General features: G+C 40.0%; 1 protein-coding gene across 4 annotated transcripts in view; it reads right to left on the reverse strand.

The window, feature by feature from the left end:
* Window positions 1-19,355, reverse strand: part of LNX2 (ligand of numb-protein X 2) — a 58,537-nt gene that overhangs the window by 35,942 nt on the left and 3,240 nt on the right. The window contains exon 1 of one of the 4 annotated variants that reach the window (XM_040056495.2): window positions 4,231-4,281. The exons of 2 other annotated variants lie outside the window; for them this stretch is intronic. The gene's annotated coding sequence lies outside the window, so the exon portion shown is untranslated. Of the gene's footprint in view, window positions 1-775; window positions 792-4,230; window positions 4,282-19,355 lie in introns of those variants that run through there. One more of the 4 variants, XM_040056498.2, reaches the window with a different exon arrangement.

Here is a 19,355-nt window from a genome sequence, read left to right on the forward strand (position 1 = left end):
GGGAAGCTTCTATGGTACAGCTCTTTACCTGCCTGAGGTGCAAAGTTTGGCTGCTTTAGCATATCCTCTGAATTCTGTCAGTGTCCTCAGAAACTACTTCTTTGGTAAAAGTGTCAAAACCTGGTTCTTTTAAGATTCAAGTGAGAAATGTTAGCAAAGCTGCATTGTAGTGCACACACACAGCAGGCCAGCAGGCCCTGCTATGCATTCTCACATTAAGTGACAGGGGTTAAATATTAAGCAGCAATCTCCTAACTCCCCCTTGCAGAATGAATAATGTGGAAGAGGGAAAGCTGAACTGCTGTTACAGCATTTTTGTCCGCTTTCCTCGGTAGTCCTGTTCTCTGAAAGGTAACATTCCTAAACAAAGGGAAAAAAATAAAACCATTACCTTTTAAGTGGGTAGTAAAAATTAAAATCAAAGAAAAAAATGACAGGTAAGTGGCAGCATGTATGTAAAATATCAAACTGGTAGCCACATGCAGAAATTATGCAGAAGAGATACATTAATAGAACTATAAATCAAGAAATAAACTAGAATAAAATTGCTAAATAAAAGAGTTAAGTCCTCACAGAAGGCTACAAGCAAACAGGGGGAAGCTCAGAAGTTTGCTAGGGTGAGGAGGCACCAGGACTCCAACTGCTACACTCATCCAGCTAACAAAACCCAAGCTGTTAAAAAACCAAAGGCACAAAATTATGAAAGAAAAATGCATTTCAGCAATTAAGATAGTTAACAACGATTCTGCAAAATATATACAAGACATTTACTCACATCACCCAGGAATTCTGATTCACCACATTTTAGGAAGACAGTGGTAAAGGAGTGGTGTGCAAAAGAGCCGTAACAGCTCAGATTCCTAACTTCAGGCACCACTTCTCTGTATCCATGGTCAAAATGGTTGCAGCAACAGAGGCTGACAAAAACATGCTACATCGGGAAGGAGCCAACCTTCTCCTCCTCCTCCTCCCTGTCCAATCTCTTCTCAGCAGGCTGAAATTTTGCATCTGTGGGGGATGAAACAATTTTCGCTTCCTCATTTATTCTATGTATTCAACCCTTAAGAGCTAGCTTTTAAAACACCAGTCTTGCTTTGAAGGATATTACTTCATTAGAAGTACTTTTGAAAAAAGGTCTTTAAGAGGCAGACAACTCACCCTCTGGAGTATCAATCTTCTTTGCACTCCCTAACCACAATTCTCATTTTCCCAAACCAAGCGCTTCTCAACAAGTTAGGCTAGGTTCACAGACAAAAAATTCAAACCACCTTTTATTTCCATATTTTTTTTTTACTCACAACTCATGCTAAACACTTTCACATGTTTTATGCCAGATACTTACATGAAACTTTTTTTAAACTTTACAAATTTTTTTTTTTTTTTTTTTTAATTTCTACATTTGTCCAAAACACAGAAACCACCCCAGAAAACACTCCTGTTCCATTGGAAGCTGTGCAAACAATCCTGAAGTATTACAGTGTCTCCAAGATAAGGATGCACATTCCCATGGGATGTATTTCTTTTATACTGAAAGGGAGCAGTGCTGGGCACAAAGACTGTGGGATGACAGAAATGGAACACAAGGACCAGAGGGGCTGTAGACACCCGCCTACCCCTCCTACAGACGTGGCAGCGGTAGCTGCTGCACTCCTAAGCCCAGAACAGCTTCATGCAACAGCACTAGTATGCAATGGATTATTTATAAATAGCAGACTTCCAAGCTTTTTTGCTCCTATCAGCAGCAACAAGGCTTCAAGGAGTTACTCGGAAGTTCACCTGCAAACTGCCTGTTTGTAAAATCCAGATCTTTTAAGAAGTAACTCAAACTTACCTTCAAGTTCAGAGTAGTGCAGTGACTCATAAGAACAGGGTCTAGGGGGTCAAACAGACAATGCCACAAGTCATCTTCACTTGGCCATCACCAAGAAAGCTAAGGAATACCCAGAAAACAAGTGCACACTATCCTGAGAAGGGTCCCTTCTGCATCAAGCTTCTAATACTGAGAAGTATGAGGGAACCTCCACAAACTCCCCCTGAACAACAGTCTGCTCTGCAGTTACTAGTTTCCACCTAGACACAGACATTTGAGTCAGAACCCCAACTTTTCGCACTTCAGTGAAGAGCTGCTTAATACTGCAATAAGATAACAGTCTTGATTTTCACTGATTTACAGAGTAAAAAAGCTAATAATTTCAATCTAATGAACCAAGAGGAGGGCAAACAGGGTAATTAAAAGCCTTTATCCTGTCTTTTCTGAGTGCAATCTGAAAACCAGAAGTCCAAACAAGAACATGCTGAGAGCTTCATTCAAAGGAGACTACTTGCTTTAAAAACAGGAGACTCAAATACAAGCAACACTGCCTCTTAATATGAGTCATACGGGATGAGAACACAGAAACAAAAGAATAATATCCCAGGCAACTTGACACTGTAAAAAAGATACAGGGAGGATAGAGTCATGAAACAACCATCCTAGCCAAAGAAATTTAAGATGTAAAAGATAAAACTGCTCATGGAACCAAGAAGTTACACTGGAAAGCTACTGCAATAATATACCATACTTTGGCTGGGGTGATTTGCATACATTTCCCTTTGTAAACTTCAGGACTAGAAATGCATGAACTCTGATTTAGTGCTTGTCCACACAGACCAGTTTAACCGAATATTAAGTTTCAATAAAGTTAAATTCTGAACTGATACTTCTCTGTTAAAGTATGTTGTGTTGCTTTAACCAATCCTAATTACTAAATGGAATCTAAACCAGACACGGTTTACAAAGACTCTTTTTGTTTCCACTGAGTCTGTGAAAATAAATCACTGCAGCCTTCCCATATATAATAAAAGGTGTGTTTTTTTCCTAGATGATGGATTTGGAGAACAGCACATGTGCTGAGTCTCCGGCTGGCTGGTGACCCCTGATTTCCACTGGCCTCCTGACTCCCTTCAAATTTGCAAATGCAACCAAGGAGGTGCTTTGGCTTAGAGATTTCTAGCTAGTGGAGAACTGGGGGCCAAAGCAGGCAATGAAGTAGCTATCTTCACTGATAAGTAAAAACTTATCCCAAATAATTATTGTTAACATTGATACACAGTATGCTTAGGGTAAGAAAATATACCAACAAACCCATTCAATCGCACCAACAACTTTCAATCTTCAATTAAAAAAAACAACTCCCAACTGCCACACCTGACGCCCCACTTGCTCTCCCATTTTTTTCTCCCCTTCCTTCCCTTCCTCAGATCCTAGAAAAACAGTGAAATGGGAGTTATTCTTTGGGACAAACATTTCCTGTTAGAAACACCAAGTGCAATTATTTCAAAATTCCTAAACATCAACAGATCCTGAGGGCAAACAGATTTAGTGAAAATAGAAGGAACAAATGCCTGAATGATCTTCAGTTTCTCATTCTGTTTTCAGAAGCATATCATCCCTTCCTGATTTTTATTAAAAAGTCTTAATCAAAGCACTTGTGTTACTTAAAGTCTGCGTGCTCTGCACAGTGCCCATTGAAATGAGTGACCTTTTTTTGCAGGGTGGTTAATAAAGGCTACCTGGAAGTTTACAGGGTTTCTGAGAAGCCCATTGGAAAACCTTATGGATAACTGTACAACTATTACTACATACGTATCCTAGGAGACCAAAGAGCTTTCACATTTAAGAGCTTATTTCCCAGCCACCCTCTCGATACACATCTCATGCAATTATAAATAATACAAATAGCCATGAGAAAGGAGGACGTTAGTTTAATTTCAGGCAGAAGGTACACAGACTTCTGCTTGTATCTGCATAAATGTTTCATTTTATTTCACTTCTTCTCACATTCTGACTACAAAGATACTCTGTAAGATTATCTCACGTAATTCATGAAATTTGTTTTTTAAATTAAATTTTACAACTGCGCAAAGCTAATTTTATTTTTACATACACACATATCACCAGAAAGAGCCTTTGTATTTAGTCAAGTGAAATCTAGATTCCTAACCATAACATTTTGCAAAGCATCAGCCTGTTAAAAAAAACAACATCGCAGAGAACCATATAATTTAGGAAAAAGCCTAGGAAAAAGAAAGCTAAAAAAAAAATAAATAAATAAACAAAAAGCACAGACCAGCTAATTTAAAAGAGATTCACTTTACACTTCATGTATGAATAGCCTATGCATTTGAAACAAGCCAAATCAAAAGCATCCCCCTCATTTCTTGTTTGTAATTCTCATCACAGGCTCTAACCTGCAGTTAAGGACTCGGTGCCCAGCCTCTGAAGAGGAGCATCCTTAAAATGCCGAGCAGAGCCCTGGAAACACCCTGGTACGATTCCTTGGCAGCCGGAACCCAGGTTCTGTTACAAAACCTGCAACACAGAGCACCACAGCCCCTTCCCTTCATCACCTTTTTAGTCTACATTTCTTAGCCTTCCATCCCAGCGGAGGCGAGGAGGCAACACAGAACACCTGCCCAACAGCAAAAGAAGAATATACTGCTGGTCTCCTGGAGGAGGGGATATCACATGACAACAGGGAACTCCAAGGAAAAAGGTTGTTGGCATGCTGGTATACACAAATTAATTCACCAATGGGTAATTAAAACAGGACCGGTTCCTCCTAAAGCCACTAAGCAGCTCTTGGGGTTTGATTTCCTTAAAGCAGTAAATTAATCACCTAACCTCACACGAATGTGAGTGAAGCCCTAACAGCTGTGGCTCAGCAAATACTAACCAAAGCAGGAGCCAGTGAAAGAGATCTGCAGGCGCTCTCTTACACCGTGTGCTTTGCAAAACCTAAACTTAACATTAAAATTAACTGCAGGCTAAAATGTCACCAGCAATTCCTCATGAATGCATAATGAAATGCTGCTACTCCACGCAGCACATCACAGTTTTGTAGGCACATCTTGCGGCACGCAGGGATGACCCACACAGGAATCCTTACAGTAACTCTGTGTGTATGGTGGCTTTACAACACAGATGGGACATTTCCAGTCCCTGTTGTGCTATATGCTATAAATATCATGTAAAGCAACACAATGTTTGCAGGAAAAAGAACAAAGTGGATTATGTAACATTGTTTTTCTCTCTCCCACTCCTCTATTTAAGAAAATTCTGCTTTTTTTAAAGAAGAAAATTAAAGTGAAACACTGAAACTGTTCTCAAAATTGCACACACTTTCTGAAAAAGTCTCAGTTTCTGTATAGTTTTATAATTCAGTATCTCAATACTAGAGGTGTATTCAACACAGAAAGTCCATTTTACATCCTGAAACTGCTTTACTTTTGTTGATTAAAAAAGGAGGGGAAAAATTATTTTCTTTCAAATTAACTAAGTTTCTGGCTTTTTGAATACTATAAAATTGTGCTTATTTGCAGACTCACAAACTACAAACTACCTTCCACAGCAGCTTTTATAAAGTCTAGTAACTCCACTTGCAAACAGAGTACTTCAGTATTATTTTTCTTTTACACTGGACATAATACAAATTACATACAGGAGAGTCAACAACCAGCCAAATGTGATAACCACCATATCCCTCAACACTGTCCTCTTCCTTCACTTAATTCCATGAAGCGGATGAAAAAAACCTCCAAATCTACAAACACCATGATAAATGAGCAGTAGAAGAGTGTTCTCCAGCAGCAAAGGGTTCAGTTTGAGGTCTCAGTGGATGCTTCACAAGACTTCAAGGTGGCCTTTATAATACCCTCCACTTGAGAAAACATGACTGCAAAGTAAATCATCCCCCACGAAAGAGCAGCAAAACCGTTTTTCATGCCTCTTCGTGGCTTGGAATGGCTTTAAACAAACAGGCTTGGATAAACAGCATAATGAAGAGAACTGATGTCATTCTGGTTCAAGGAAGAGGTGCATGGACTAGATGAGACATGACCCCTGGTGAGACCATCAGACCAGTTAAATAAATAGTCCAGTCAGAAGTGAGGCCATTCTGCTCCTTCCCATGAGATAAAACCTGTGATGGTATTTCAAAGACATAGCATTCAGAAAACTTTTGACCTCTGCTAGAGACATTTCCAGCAGCATTAAAATGACAATGTCAACGATATTTATGCTAGGCTCGCGGCGTTTTCTTTGGGTTTTTACATCTACTTGTAATGCACCATTTCAGCTGAAGAACCAACACAAACCAATCCTAGCTACTAGTGAGCACATCAGTACTACACCTACGTGGGCTTCCTTCAGCACACGTGTCATTAATTAAAATAAAGTCATAGCTGAAATGGCACTTGCTAAGATAGCACAGTTTTTACCACAAGGATCTCAGCTGTATGAACGACATGGTGAAACACCACACAGCAAAGGAAGGGGGTGTAAGCACAGCCCTTACCCTGCCACACAAAAGCTGCTCCCCAAGCCAGCCCTGCTGCCACAAGCCTCCCTCTGAACTCGCAAGCATCAGCGCTGCTCCTTCTACTGATGAAAGCAGAGGGAGACAGCCAAAATCGGCCTGCTCAGCCAACGGGCTGAACAAGAATTCTGGGTGTGAGCCCCAGAATTGCCTTCAGAAGCCATGTCTTCAAAAGACCTGAGTGGCTGGAGGAAGCCTGTTCTCCTGAGTGTTGAACCTGTTCCCTCCAACAACGTGGTGTAAACACACAGACTCTGCAGCTTTAGTAGTACTTTGCAACCCAAAATGTAACATTTTAAGATTTCATTTAAGCTAAGGCATGCCACATGATTGCAAAGAGCACCTGAATAACAAGATTTAGGGGAACGAAGGAAAACCCCAGCACAAAACCCCATATTATACTAACCTAAAAGAAAAAAAAAAAAAGCATATACAAAGGAAGAGGTAAACAACTTTTACCCTCATTAAAAAGTTGAGAAATGTGCACACTACCACTAAAATATAATTAATACACAGCCTTCAGGAGAGTCCAAAGGAGCAATTTAATTAACCACCCACTGATTTCATAAATGACAAGAACACACAAAGGTAATGGCACCTTATAATTGAAAATGTCCTGTTTATTTAGCTGAGCAATTGTGCTGGTCTATGTTGTGCATAAATATGAGGAAACACATTTTTAACTCACGACATTTTAACTTTGTAAGGTGTAACAGAACAACATACTGCCCATGATACAGTCACTGTATAATCCACTTATTTAATGCCTTTACCCAATAATCTCTAAGTCACTGACACTTCTCTGATGGGCTTTTCCCATCTCCTCTTCAGAAATGTAGAAAAGCTGAGAAGAAAAAACCAATGTTACTGGTATGCCACTTCAAACAAACTATTGCCTCATTTAGTATTTGCCTCGTAATTTAGACTTAGTTCGTATCTGTAGTTCTCCCATTTTCATACAAAGGGACCCTCTGTAAGCCCCATGAATATTTCTGCTGATGATCTCCTAAACTCACTTTCTCTCTTTTCTTTTGTATGAAAAAAGCTTCCTTTCAGCTACTACATCCATTGTAAAGGCTAAAGAGAAGCAGCTCTTACCAAGATAGGAAAATAATGTAGCAAAATGTGAAAGGCTCTTCCCTGGTTTTTTTCATTGAACTTTTCAGGGACAAAGCTGGACTTAATATTCCTTTTTGCATTCACAAAACTCAAAATATCTTTGTGCTGCTACATTACAACCATCAAAGTTTATTTGACTAAACATGAAACAGAGCAACCTCTGAATTTATGAGTCATTCATCTCCCTATCTAATGGACACTCTAGAAGCATTCAAAAGAGATGTGAAGAACCTGGAGAAGGCCCTGAGAGGGGAAAGATGATCAAAGGACTGGAAAGTCTGCTGTTTGAGGAGAGGCTGAGAGAACTGGGCTTGTTCAGCCTTGAGGATAGGCTTAGGGGAGACTTTATCGACATGTTCCAGTATTTAGAGGGTAGCTGGAGACTCCTATTTTACAAGGAGACACATGGAAAATATGAGGGCTAATGGGTACAAGTTACCTCTGAAAAGATTCTGATTGGACACAAAAGGGACATTTTTCACAATGAGAACTATCAGCCATAGTCCATAGACATAGGAATAACACCCCCAGGAAAATGGTGGATTCCCAAATGCTGGACACTTTCAAGATGCATCTGGAGAAGGTGCTGCACCATCTTGTCTAGGCTGTGCTTTTATCAAGAAACGTTGGACCAGATGATCCTTGAGGTCCCTTTCACCCTGGTATTTCCTCATTTTATGATTTATACTTGCTTTGGGGCATACATTATTTAAAATAACAGACTGAAGAGATTCTTCAGGCATAAAATTCTCCATGGCAAAGCTGACTTTTAAAAGGCTTTCCTTACAGGATTCAACAACATACCATGCACCCACCAGTCCACCACCACCACAGCAGCATGGTGGACAAGGATGGATGTGGCTGCCTTGTATATCAGTCTCAGATCTCTCTTCCCACTTGTCCCTCTTATCAGCTGCCATACAATGACATCAATGACTTTATACAACATTGTCTCCCTGCCCACCTGCTAACAGAAAAGCATTCTCCAATAGAAATTGCAGCATTAAATGTTGATCCCAACAGCATCACTGCACAATGGAACCACCTGAAGCAATTAGTTCATGTGTACACATTAAATACACATTTCTGCACTTCTGGATCCAAGAGTGAAATCTTTACCTGGTGGTATTAACTGGTCATGTTGACTGCTCCTGAGGGTTTCCCACCATTAGGTGTTTATATTTACTCAATCTGTAGCAAATGGTTACCAGGCATACCTAGCTGGATTAGCTGCCCATCAGTGATGCCACCAGATACGTAAACATCTTCTTAAAATGATGAAAGCTCCCATTATGTTTATGCACTATGCTTCACTTACCAATCAGATGAGGAAAGAGTTCTTGAATAAATACCATAAAGCATCCTCTAATATCTTTCTCTATACATTTTTCTTTTCAAAGGCCTTCCAGCTTTCATGTGTTAACTGAAAGCATTCACATCAGAAACTGGCAGGTCCCACACACTGTCTGTACCCCACACCCCAGCAACAGCACCTTTGGGTTCCTTCTTACTATTCCCTTTGGTTCTCAAAGGACTTTTGGGCATATTACTACAGGATTCAGCACAACAGAGTTTTCCAGTGGTTAATCATGCTAACTGCTGCATGTTTCCAGGATGCACTCACCCTGTGAAAATGGTTGAGATTTTCTGCTTCAAAATGTTACAGAAAATATATTGCCTAAACTCTAATACATCATTCAACTGCCTGCAGCTTCCAAAACAATCTGGACTGCTCAAACTGAGTTGTTTCCAGTGTTTACTACTGAAATGAACTTTATCAGAAATAGTTACCTCCTTCCACGCCACAAACGTATTTTGAAAGAAAATCATGCTCCACAAGTCTCCGAAAGAACTCCATTTACTCATCATATTTCTCCCTACAACTTCACTTAAAGTTTCTCCAGTGGTCTTACCTGCGGTTAAGAGCCCACCCATAGCACACAGATTCTATGTGCTAAGTTAACGAGGCAAGAAGCATTAGGAAAGAAACTGACCACAGCTAGGAAAAAACCTTAATCATACAAAACTAGTTACAAGTGTTGTGCTCCACTGGGGAAAGCTCTCAAATATAACCAGTATTTTGCAACTCACCAAAAGTCACCTTCCTCAAAACCTTCCTGTAGGAATTCCTGTACTCCCTGTTTCTTTTTAAGTAGGTTAAATGCCGCCTATTTCCTCCCTACTGTTCGGAAGATTATTTTTTCCTTTATAACAGCATTCTCCCAAGTTTTCTCCTATACAAGTTTGAAGAGGGAGTCAAGGTGGTCTGCATCTTGTTTATGAAACTGGCCCTCACTATCTCCACAGTCAGCCCAGGACAAGCAATAGCTGGCCATCCTCCCTCCTGGAGTGATCCCTCAGCCTACTTCTACGGGATGTGGGATAGATGCAAAGAAATAAATTATTAAGTGATCAAAATAGACACAGAAAAAGAATTCATTTTAAGTATTACATGAGGGATATAAGTAGTCTGTTAATTGCATCTTCTAGATTAATTTCTAATTCCATCAGGTCATGGCATGAAGTAATTTAAATCAAGGGATTTAACAGCATTTTGAATTAGTTTAATAATGCTAAACCTTACTGTATACATTCAAGTATTTAACTCACAAGAGCTGCTTTTTTTACCATTCTGTAGTATTAGTTTAAAAATCAAATGGATTTCATTATCATTCCTGGTAGAGAACCTTATTTAAATTTTATAAGAATAATGAAAATAAACAGTACCATTTCACACTTAAATACAACTTAAACCTTTAAACTTGAAAGAGCTCAATTAAACAAACCATATTGCTTATTATTACAAAATTAATTCTTTTGGTGCAGTAATATTGCTCTTTTCCCATCTGTCCCCACTGCCACCAAAGGCTTGTTTGATTTCGACCACTGAACAGCCCTTCCATTCACTGGTATTCCACCACAGCACATAATTTTGAGAGCAGCAGAGTCTTGTCTCGAGCTTGAATCACTGTCCCCAAAAATCTCATCCTTACAAAATTCCTTTTGCATTCTCAAAATTAGAATAAATAGAAAATAAAGTATTGCCCAGCGTGGTTTTTCAGCTGCTCTGCACACCAGCAGTTTGATTATCAACATCAACAGGCCTGCTCAGCACAGGGCCTGCTCTCGTCCAACCCACGCAGATTCCTCAACCCAGCAGCTCGCACAACACCTGCTATATTTCAGCAAGTACCTGCTGCTGACTGCTTCCATTTCCACAGGCTTCCCCATGGCTTCTGCCTGTAGGAGCAGCCTTCAGGGTGCCTTTCACTGGCTGCATCTCATTTCATATTTCAAGAGAACAGAAGAACACAGGGCTCAGCTCAGGTAACTTGTAGCCCACAAATCCAATCTTGTGCCATCTCCCTACATCTCTAGTAGCATCACAACTGGAGGGTTATTTTAAAAATGTCTTATGTATGTACATTACCTGGTTTTAATGAAATAAAAAATAGAAAATTCTACTCAAAGAAAAATACACAGACTATCTGCTGTATAACTGCCTGGGCAAACAACTTTAAAATTCCTTAAGGGCATCAAATGTCCTTAAATTCAGTTTTCTGAACTGAGGGGAACACACTCTACTGCTAAATTTCCCAAGTAGTTTCTTACAGAAGAATTACATTAAGAGTTGAGGAAAAATTTAGTTCTTTCCAAACCAAGGCCTGCACTCCCTTTTTATAAAGGGATTTCAAGGATTTCTAAATACATGTAAATATCTTAAATAAATAAATAAAACACAAGGAATTTTTTTCTTCCAGAATCACTCTGTACTTTTCCTTTACTGCACTATTATGTTCTGGTACTAACCCAAAAGTTCACACTGTTTTCATTTCTTTATTGCCAATAGCCATCTAGGAAATGCTGCCATCAATAGTAAATCTACATGAAGTCACACTCTTCTGGTGCATTTTGTGAATAGCAATCAGTTCATAACACAATCCTGTTCAGTTTAAATTCAGTTTATTCTTCAATTACTCTGCTAGCCCAACTCTAATTTATTATATTTTCTGGTACATTTGATTTTGAATATTATGACATCCTGGCTCATGCCATTAGAGAGGAAACATAAAATGGTGAGGATGTCTAGGGACGGTTGAGAGTAAGACAGCAACAGCCTGGAAAATTAACAATGCCACTGTCTGTGCTCAGCTAGACAGCTCCCGCATTAGCACTAAAAAAAATTTGTCAGTATTTCTCTCATATAGACTTGTCATCCAAGAATAGCCTCAGAGGCACCATAAAAGCTCAGCCAGCACAGCAGGCAGCTGGGGCAGTTGGGTGAGGGGAGAGCAGCCTCTGAGCCCACCGGGGCAGCTCAGCTGCAGAAGAAAGGAAACACTGGCCCTGCTGCTGCTTGGAGCACACCAAAGAAGGAAACCAACACGGTTCTAAAGGCCATCAATACTATAGACATCGATTTTTTTGGTTGGCTTTTTTTAGCCTTGCATTGCCTCAGTCCTAGCTACCATTTCTTTCTCCCAGCACCCAAGGTGAAATGAGAGGCAGCAGCCAGAAGCCTGCTCAGAGCACCTTTCTTGAGAAGCTGGGCCAGAAGGGAGGGCTTCACCTTCCCCTCCAGCTTGGTGACCGACTGCATTAACCTTCAGGGCACGCTGCCAGCCCCACCTGCTTACTCAGGCTTTTGCCAACAAGGGAAGCTCTCACTGCATTGCTTTGCCCTTCTAAGATGCATCCTCTTTTGCTTACTTCTTACTCCTTCCTAACATTTGGCATTGGAACTCCTGAATCCAGATAATGGAGGGCAGTCCTGATGGGGAAACATCAGACTCTTGTATTCATATCCGACCTTTTTCCCTACAACAGATTCTGACAACCTCAAACATGAAAAAAATGCTTATGTTTCTGCACAGCTTGCTCTGACCCAAGAAATTCCACACTGGGTTTTGAAAACAATGTGTACTTCCCTCCTTTTGTCTGTTGTTCTGAAGGCCTGAAAACAGCTTACCAAAACTACATACAAGAGTGAATGCTTCACAGGGAAATCCAGGCAGGCAGGCCCATAAGGGGCTGTCAGCATTGGAAAGAAATTGCAGTGGGGGAAATCCGGCTGGACCCAAATCCTCACTCATTACTCTGGCCTCCAGAAAAGAATCAAGCAGACTTATTTTCCCCTAAAGCATAATAATATTTTCAGCTATCTCTAAGCTGTCCTGCAGCTCAGGCAGTATTGCCTGCTCCTTCTAAATCACATAAGCAGTAAGAATTTTACTAATGATGTTGTTGCTGCAACAGTTGCACTAAAAAGAGGCTGTCAAAAATTACATGTAGCAATGCCTACAATTACATGGAGATAATTTACAAAACTTAGAAATGCCATGATTTAGCTTATCCACTGTTTTTCAATTTTCCCTCACTTCTCCTGAACCTGCGTTATAACCCAGTTGCTGGTTTCTGTTCTGAAGCTTTTTTGCCCCGCAACCCAACCCCACACAAAGGATGGACACAAAAGGGAGTGGCATAAGGAATACTTAAGTATACTTCCACTGTTAGGTTGCTTGATTTCACACATAGGAAACTCCACTGAAAGACAGTTATTGGTGCACGAGAAAAAGGGAGTACAGTTTCAGCCTGTGAAGCCTGATGGAGTCAGAGCAAATCAAATCAGGCCATATTTAGATGGGATGAAGAACAGGGACAGAGGGGCTCTCCCCTCCTGTTAAGAGCTATCACATGCCTCAGTGTAATGAAACATTACTACCATGAGGAGAAAAAAAAGCTCTTCTCCTTTTAGTGCATTGGTACCAGGAAAACACACCACCCAACTTCTTCAGAAGCAATGACAACCCTGGCTGAAACCATTTTCTCTTCTCAGTCCTGCGTACTCGTAAGTCACCTGCCTGTGCTTACACTGCAAATCAATGCACACGCTCCAGTGTCTCCCTGCACCTGCTCTCATTACCCTGTGTTTGAAACAAATCTTGAACTGAGACTGGAGACTCGATTTCACTTCCCAGTGGCACAGTAATCATCAATAATTGATGTCACTTGGTTTCATTTGGGGCACTGCCTCGGGCGTGCAATGGAGAGTTATGGTATGTACCAAGGAAAGGAGGATTTGTATATAAAATGGTTTGATAATCTGAAAAAATCCCTCAGTAAACAAAGGAAATTTACAGATAATCGTATTAAAGATTAGAGTTGTTTCAAAACAATGCAGAATGTATTCGAGAACATCTGGGAAAAAAAGATGGTAGTATTAAAAGCAAAATCTTTGGGGAAAATATCTTCCCCCTCAAACAGGAAACAGTAATTAATTCATTATTAAATCCTAATCCTTGTCAATTCATGTTAAAACAGAGCACTTTTTCTAATAAAGACTTATCATTATACTTCAATGCAATTTTATAGATGAATACTTAAATTATTTACATACAGTTTTAACTCTGATTAAATGATTGCCTGATTATTCCACATATTTACTGCTTCCAATTTATTTCAAATTTGAGAAGCAGGATAATTTTATGTCAGAAAACTAAGTTTAATATTAACTAAGGACAGAACAACCTGTGGACTAAGAAAAATACATCATGATAGCAAAAGCAATTTGATGTCTTTCCTTTCACGTTTACTCATCAGCTGGAAAATCAAGAAATTAAGTCCTTTTATCTTACAAAGGTTACTATTTTTCCATCACCCATTTACTGTGTTCCAAAGTTTTGGGTTGGCAACTTTTAAGAAAATCCCCACAATGAAACCCATAAATTGTTTATGACATTTTCTATAATCAGTGTTGACAATTAGCAGTACTGCTCTTCTATTTAAACAGCACATGATTGAAGCTCCTCGCTGCTGTAACTGCTGACAGAATCAGAAGACTATTTACTCCACAACTAAAAAGTAAAAAACTACAGAGCTGAACAATAATTAAACTGGTAAAAACATCCTAGATCAGATTTCTATTATGTCTTTCACTACTATATTTCTACTCAGTTCTTCCATAAAAGTACTTAATGTTAGAGCTAAATCTGGCAGGATTTCTAAGATCTGAAATGAAAAAAAGAAAGAAAGAAAAGAGAAAGTACAGGGTTTGTGGGTTTTTTTTCCTTTTTATGCTGTTTTACTTCTTTACATACAGAAATTAATTTTATATATACACACACATGTAAAGGTCAATGACAAGCAGAATGTTAACTAGATCTGTAGAAGCAGCTATTGAGCCTTGGCAAAGAAAGCCCATCAAGGATGCTTTGTTTTAACCATGTCATCATGAATGTGCTGAATTCAGTGACTTCCTTGGGAGCAGAAGCAGGACACTCATACCCATAAAGGACCCTATGGAGTCACTGCTGTGGATTCAATTGTACAGTCAAGCTACAGGGGTGGCAAAATACGACTCAACATGTGACACATCACTTGGAAAATTATATATACAGGATAGCAATTGCTCCTATCACACATGGATGCGCCATAGTGAAGTCCCTTTTCTCCTGCATATCAGCTTCTCTTGCTTAGCAGGTTTTCAGGAATAGCCAGACTCACCTACAGGAACACCTTAGAACAAACCATCTTTATCATCAAAGTCAGTATCAGCTAAAACATAACTCTATCCTCTTTGACAATTTGAGGCAAAAATAAAAATCTCAGCACAATGTTGACATTACTGTGTAAAATAAGTTGCCTTCACTGAACTTGAGGCTTCCTTAAAGGCTTTATGTGCTGTGAAACTCCCATCTGATTGTTTGTAGAAGGCAACAAGTCGAGCTCTACCCAAATGTTCCTAGTCAAGTATCTTCAACTTTGTAACAGCACAACACTTAACATTTCCTTGTTTCACAACTTTCCAAACTTTTCAGACTATGAGTTAGGAAAGCATTACACTTCTACAGCATTTCTCTGGTCAATGGCACACATCCCTTACTGCAGAAGAAAGGACTGTTAACAGTTTTCATTTCACACTCCAGTAACCCAAAATCTTGTGTTACCACTCACTTTAGTGTTAATTTGCCCACAGATTCTCTTTTTCTGCTTACACAGCAAGACAGCTCAGGTCAAGTGCTCAGACAAGCTGTGCTGCTGATTCTCCCTTTTACCACCACTGAATCACCTTCACTTTTGCTTCACCGCAAAGTTATTTTCCCTGCAAAAAAGCAGGAGAGCCACATTCAATAGAAAGTCAGCAGCTACAGTCAAAACGGATTTCAAAGTGGGAAAAACTCCCTCCCCACAACTAAATTCTTAAGGATTATTTATGCAGGATCATTCCAACACTGTATTAATACACCATGACAGGTGTATTTGCTGCTGTACATGTGGTGAAGCCCAATTCAGCTTGTGTCCCTTCTGGCTACAGAATATAAAAGTATCAGCGCTGAACAGACATGCTGAGCCACCCTCCCTGATAAAAGGAATGAAGAGTAGTTACTTTGCCAGACAAAGTAAAAAGCTACCTTTTCCATTGGTGATTTCAAAAAGAAACAAAAAAACCCACGTTTGGCAGCTGTCACTGAATTCTTAAGAAGCTTTCTTATGTGTATGTACAGACCCAACTTACATACAGTTTTAAAACCTTTGCATGAAATGCATGACAGATACACAAGTACACAAATGTATCTGTATTTTTAGCCTAATCGAATCTGAATGAGTCTAGCTTTACCTTTAACATCTAAAAGGAATTAAAATAGTTAAGAAGCACACCTAAAATCTGAAGGCTTTCAATACTGGTTTAATACTAGGCAGGAAACCCTGTGAATTTTAAACCTTCAATCTTCATTTGAAGCAGAAATAATAGTTAAGCAATGGGCTAATTGTAAAAATAGCCCAGGAATTGACTGGTACTAATTTTAAGTTAACATAAAGGCAGCAAAGAACTATTTTACTAAAGCATTGGGTAAGCCTTCATTAGCTTCTGTCAATAATAATAAAAGGCTGAGAAAACTGCTCTAGAACAAACAACACATAAAAACAGGAAAAAGAGGCCAGACAGAAGGAAATCCTCATCAATCTGCTCTGGAAGAAGCCTAACCAGAAAAGTTTTTCAAGGAGTTTAAAAAACAAGTCACTTCAATCTAGAGCTGGGGCAGCCACCGGGGCACAGGGTGGGTTTGGCTGAGAGCTGTGGTGCACACGCACTGTGCCAAGGGTACTTAGAGCTATTCCATCAGGACAGGGTTTATGGCAAACTCTTCAACACGATCAGAACGCTTACACAACACACCAGGATCTATGTGGCCTTGTGATGCATCGATCGCCTTTCACTTACGGTTAATTCATTCTGGTTACAAACAAGTGTTAAACAACTCGATTTAAAAAAGCAACGTAAGAAAAAATTACATGGGGCGGGGCAATAGATCCAGTAAGATGGGGCAAGAAGAAAAAGAAGGGTGGGTCACTGGTAAATAAATGCATGACCTTGGAAGCAACAACAAGGAATTCCCCTCTGCATGAAGTGGCAATAGTAGTAACTGGTTTGGAGTTTTTCTGTAACTTTTAACCTCCAAACAGGTAGAGGCAACTTAATAAGATGCATACTTAAGTATTTAATGTATCACAGCTATTCAGTGCACTATCCATGAGGCACACCCAGACATCAATGTCTCCAGCATCTTCCCTGAAATGTGACTTGCTCTAGAAGGAGGCTACTTGGCCCTAAGATGGACTTTGAATGTGCTGTTCTGCTCAGGCTGTTACTGACGGCAGCGAAAGAACCAGCTGTGTTGAAGTCAGAACATGGTTAGCCCAAGAGCCTTGTAAGAGTTATGGGTCGCCTTCTTGGTGTTTTGGTTTTGCTGGTCAACTAGAGGAATCATTTGGATGACATGGCCATAAGCACAGAAACTCCCACCCAGAGACTCTATTCTACTGCTCATTTAATCGAGGACTACAAGGTACAGAGAAAAAAGCACTTTCACTTCATGACAAGGTAAAATGCACCAACAAAGGTGGCCACTGATACCAGCCAAGCTTTTATTTTTTTATTTTTTTTTTAAATTAAAACCTTGTTCGGGAATGCCAACCAAAACTTGATGGCCAGAAAAATCACAGCACCTGGATTATGAAGCGTCACTTTGTATCATAATAAAAGCCTCCAGGGTTGGTCCCTTCAAAGCAAACATTAACATCCTTGTGGTAGAACACGACAGCTTGTCCGAGCACGAGACAGCAACCACTGAAAATCACTTTCTACGAACTGATTTTGGAACACAAGTCAGCCTCCATCAGCTTTGGTTGAATCTCACTCTTTCTTCTGTTGTGGCAAAAAACCTCTGCTGCACTGGCTTTCTTCTTCCTATCTGTGAATGCTGAAACAAGGATTAGCACCAACCTGAAGAACAAAATAAGCCATGGGAAGGTAAGAGCTAAAAATCCTCCCTCACTGGTTCTTTGGTCTTTTGAGGCTGCAGTTTCTGACAATGACAGTGCAGTAAGAGAGCTCTGTCTGTGGCAGAGAGCTCAGATCCAATCAAAAATTGCATGAGAATAACATAACAAAAATCTACACAATGAGTACTGCAGGAGTCAATAAAAGTGTCATCATTTAAGAATACTGACTTGAATCCAATAATAAACTGTGCTTACTCCCAATTGTCTTCTAAGGAGCCTGCTCCCAGGAATGCACAACATAGGCATCCTGACATCTTCCACTGAGCTTGTGCAACCTCTTTGGAGAAGGTCATGGGAACATGCAGTGGTAGTGTGATCTCGGGGGCTGGGGAACACAGCATCACACTTCAAAATCACTTCCACTGCAAGGAATGTACAAAGCAGAAGCAGGAAACATGTAGCTCATTTTTTCCCCCACTGTGCAGAATAATATCTGACAGCACTACACCACTCCAGGCTACACAATCCAAAAGTCCTGGTTCGCCTTTTTGCACCTTCTGTGTGCCTCCCTTCATCCAGGCACATATGCATTCTCTTTTAACATGGACCACTTTTCATTGTTCTCCACTGCTAGAAAAAGGATAAATAAGTCAGAGTTCCTTCTGTTTCATTATCTAGAGCTACTTATTACTATCATTTTCGACATTTTAAAACTGGATTAGTTCATATATTGGATATATTACCTGAGCAGATTGCATTTCGTTCTACAAACAAGGGTTCTTCTGAAAAATTCTGTACAGCCCATCAAACAGTGGTTAAGTGTGTCAAATCTCTCCAATGAAATACAAAAACACTTCCTCTTCTAAGTGCCAGAAGAGCCAACAAGAAGAGGTGCTATGCTGAGCCTTGTTCTCACCAACAAAGAGGGTCTGCTATGGAATGTGAAGCTTGGGGAGAGCCTTGCCTTCCGTGACCTTGGAGTGGGGGAATTAGAGGACCTTAGGGCAGCAAGCAGAGAGCACAGCAGGCTCAGTACCCTGGAGTTCAGGAGAGCAAACTGGCCTCTTCAGGGGTCTGCTTGGTTGAGCATCATGGGATAATGTCCTTGAGGGAAGAGGAGCCCAAGAAAGCTAGTTAATATTCAAAGATCACCTCCTCCAAAATGAGGCTTTGAGCAATCTCGTCTAGTCGCAGGCGTCCCTTCCCAGGGGGACTGAAACTAGATGATCTGTAAGATCTGATTTAGATGTCCCTTTCTACCCAAATCATTCTGGGATGACTCAATGATTCCTCTCTGTGGAACGAAGGAAAAACAACCAGGCAAAATACAACATCACTCCATCCCAAAGTGAACCAACTCTTCCTGCGTAAAAATTACTTTCCATATAACATTGATCTAACTCATTTATAATCTAATAATTGGTTTCCTACCCTATCTGGTCTGGTTTATAGTGATGACAGTGAAAAAATTCTACACATTCTTAACAACATGCCACAATTCCAGAGCAATATCAGCTTGCTTACTTGAAGCAAAAATAAGACTACAAACATTGAGCTATGTTACCCCAAGTTTCCATGTCAAAAATAGTTACCACT

Source organism: Hirundo rustica, chromosome 2 (genome assembly GCF_015227805.2).
Source record: "Hirundo rustica isolate bHirRus1 chromosome 2, bHirRus1.pri.v3, whole genome shotgun sequence".
Lineage (NCBI taxonomy): Eukaryota > Metazoa > Chordata > Aves > Passeriformes > Hirundinidae > Hirundo > Hirundo rustica.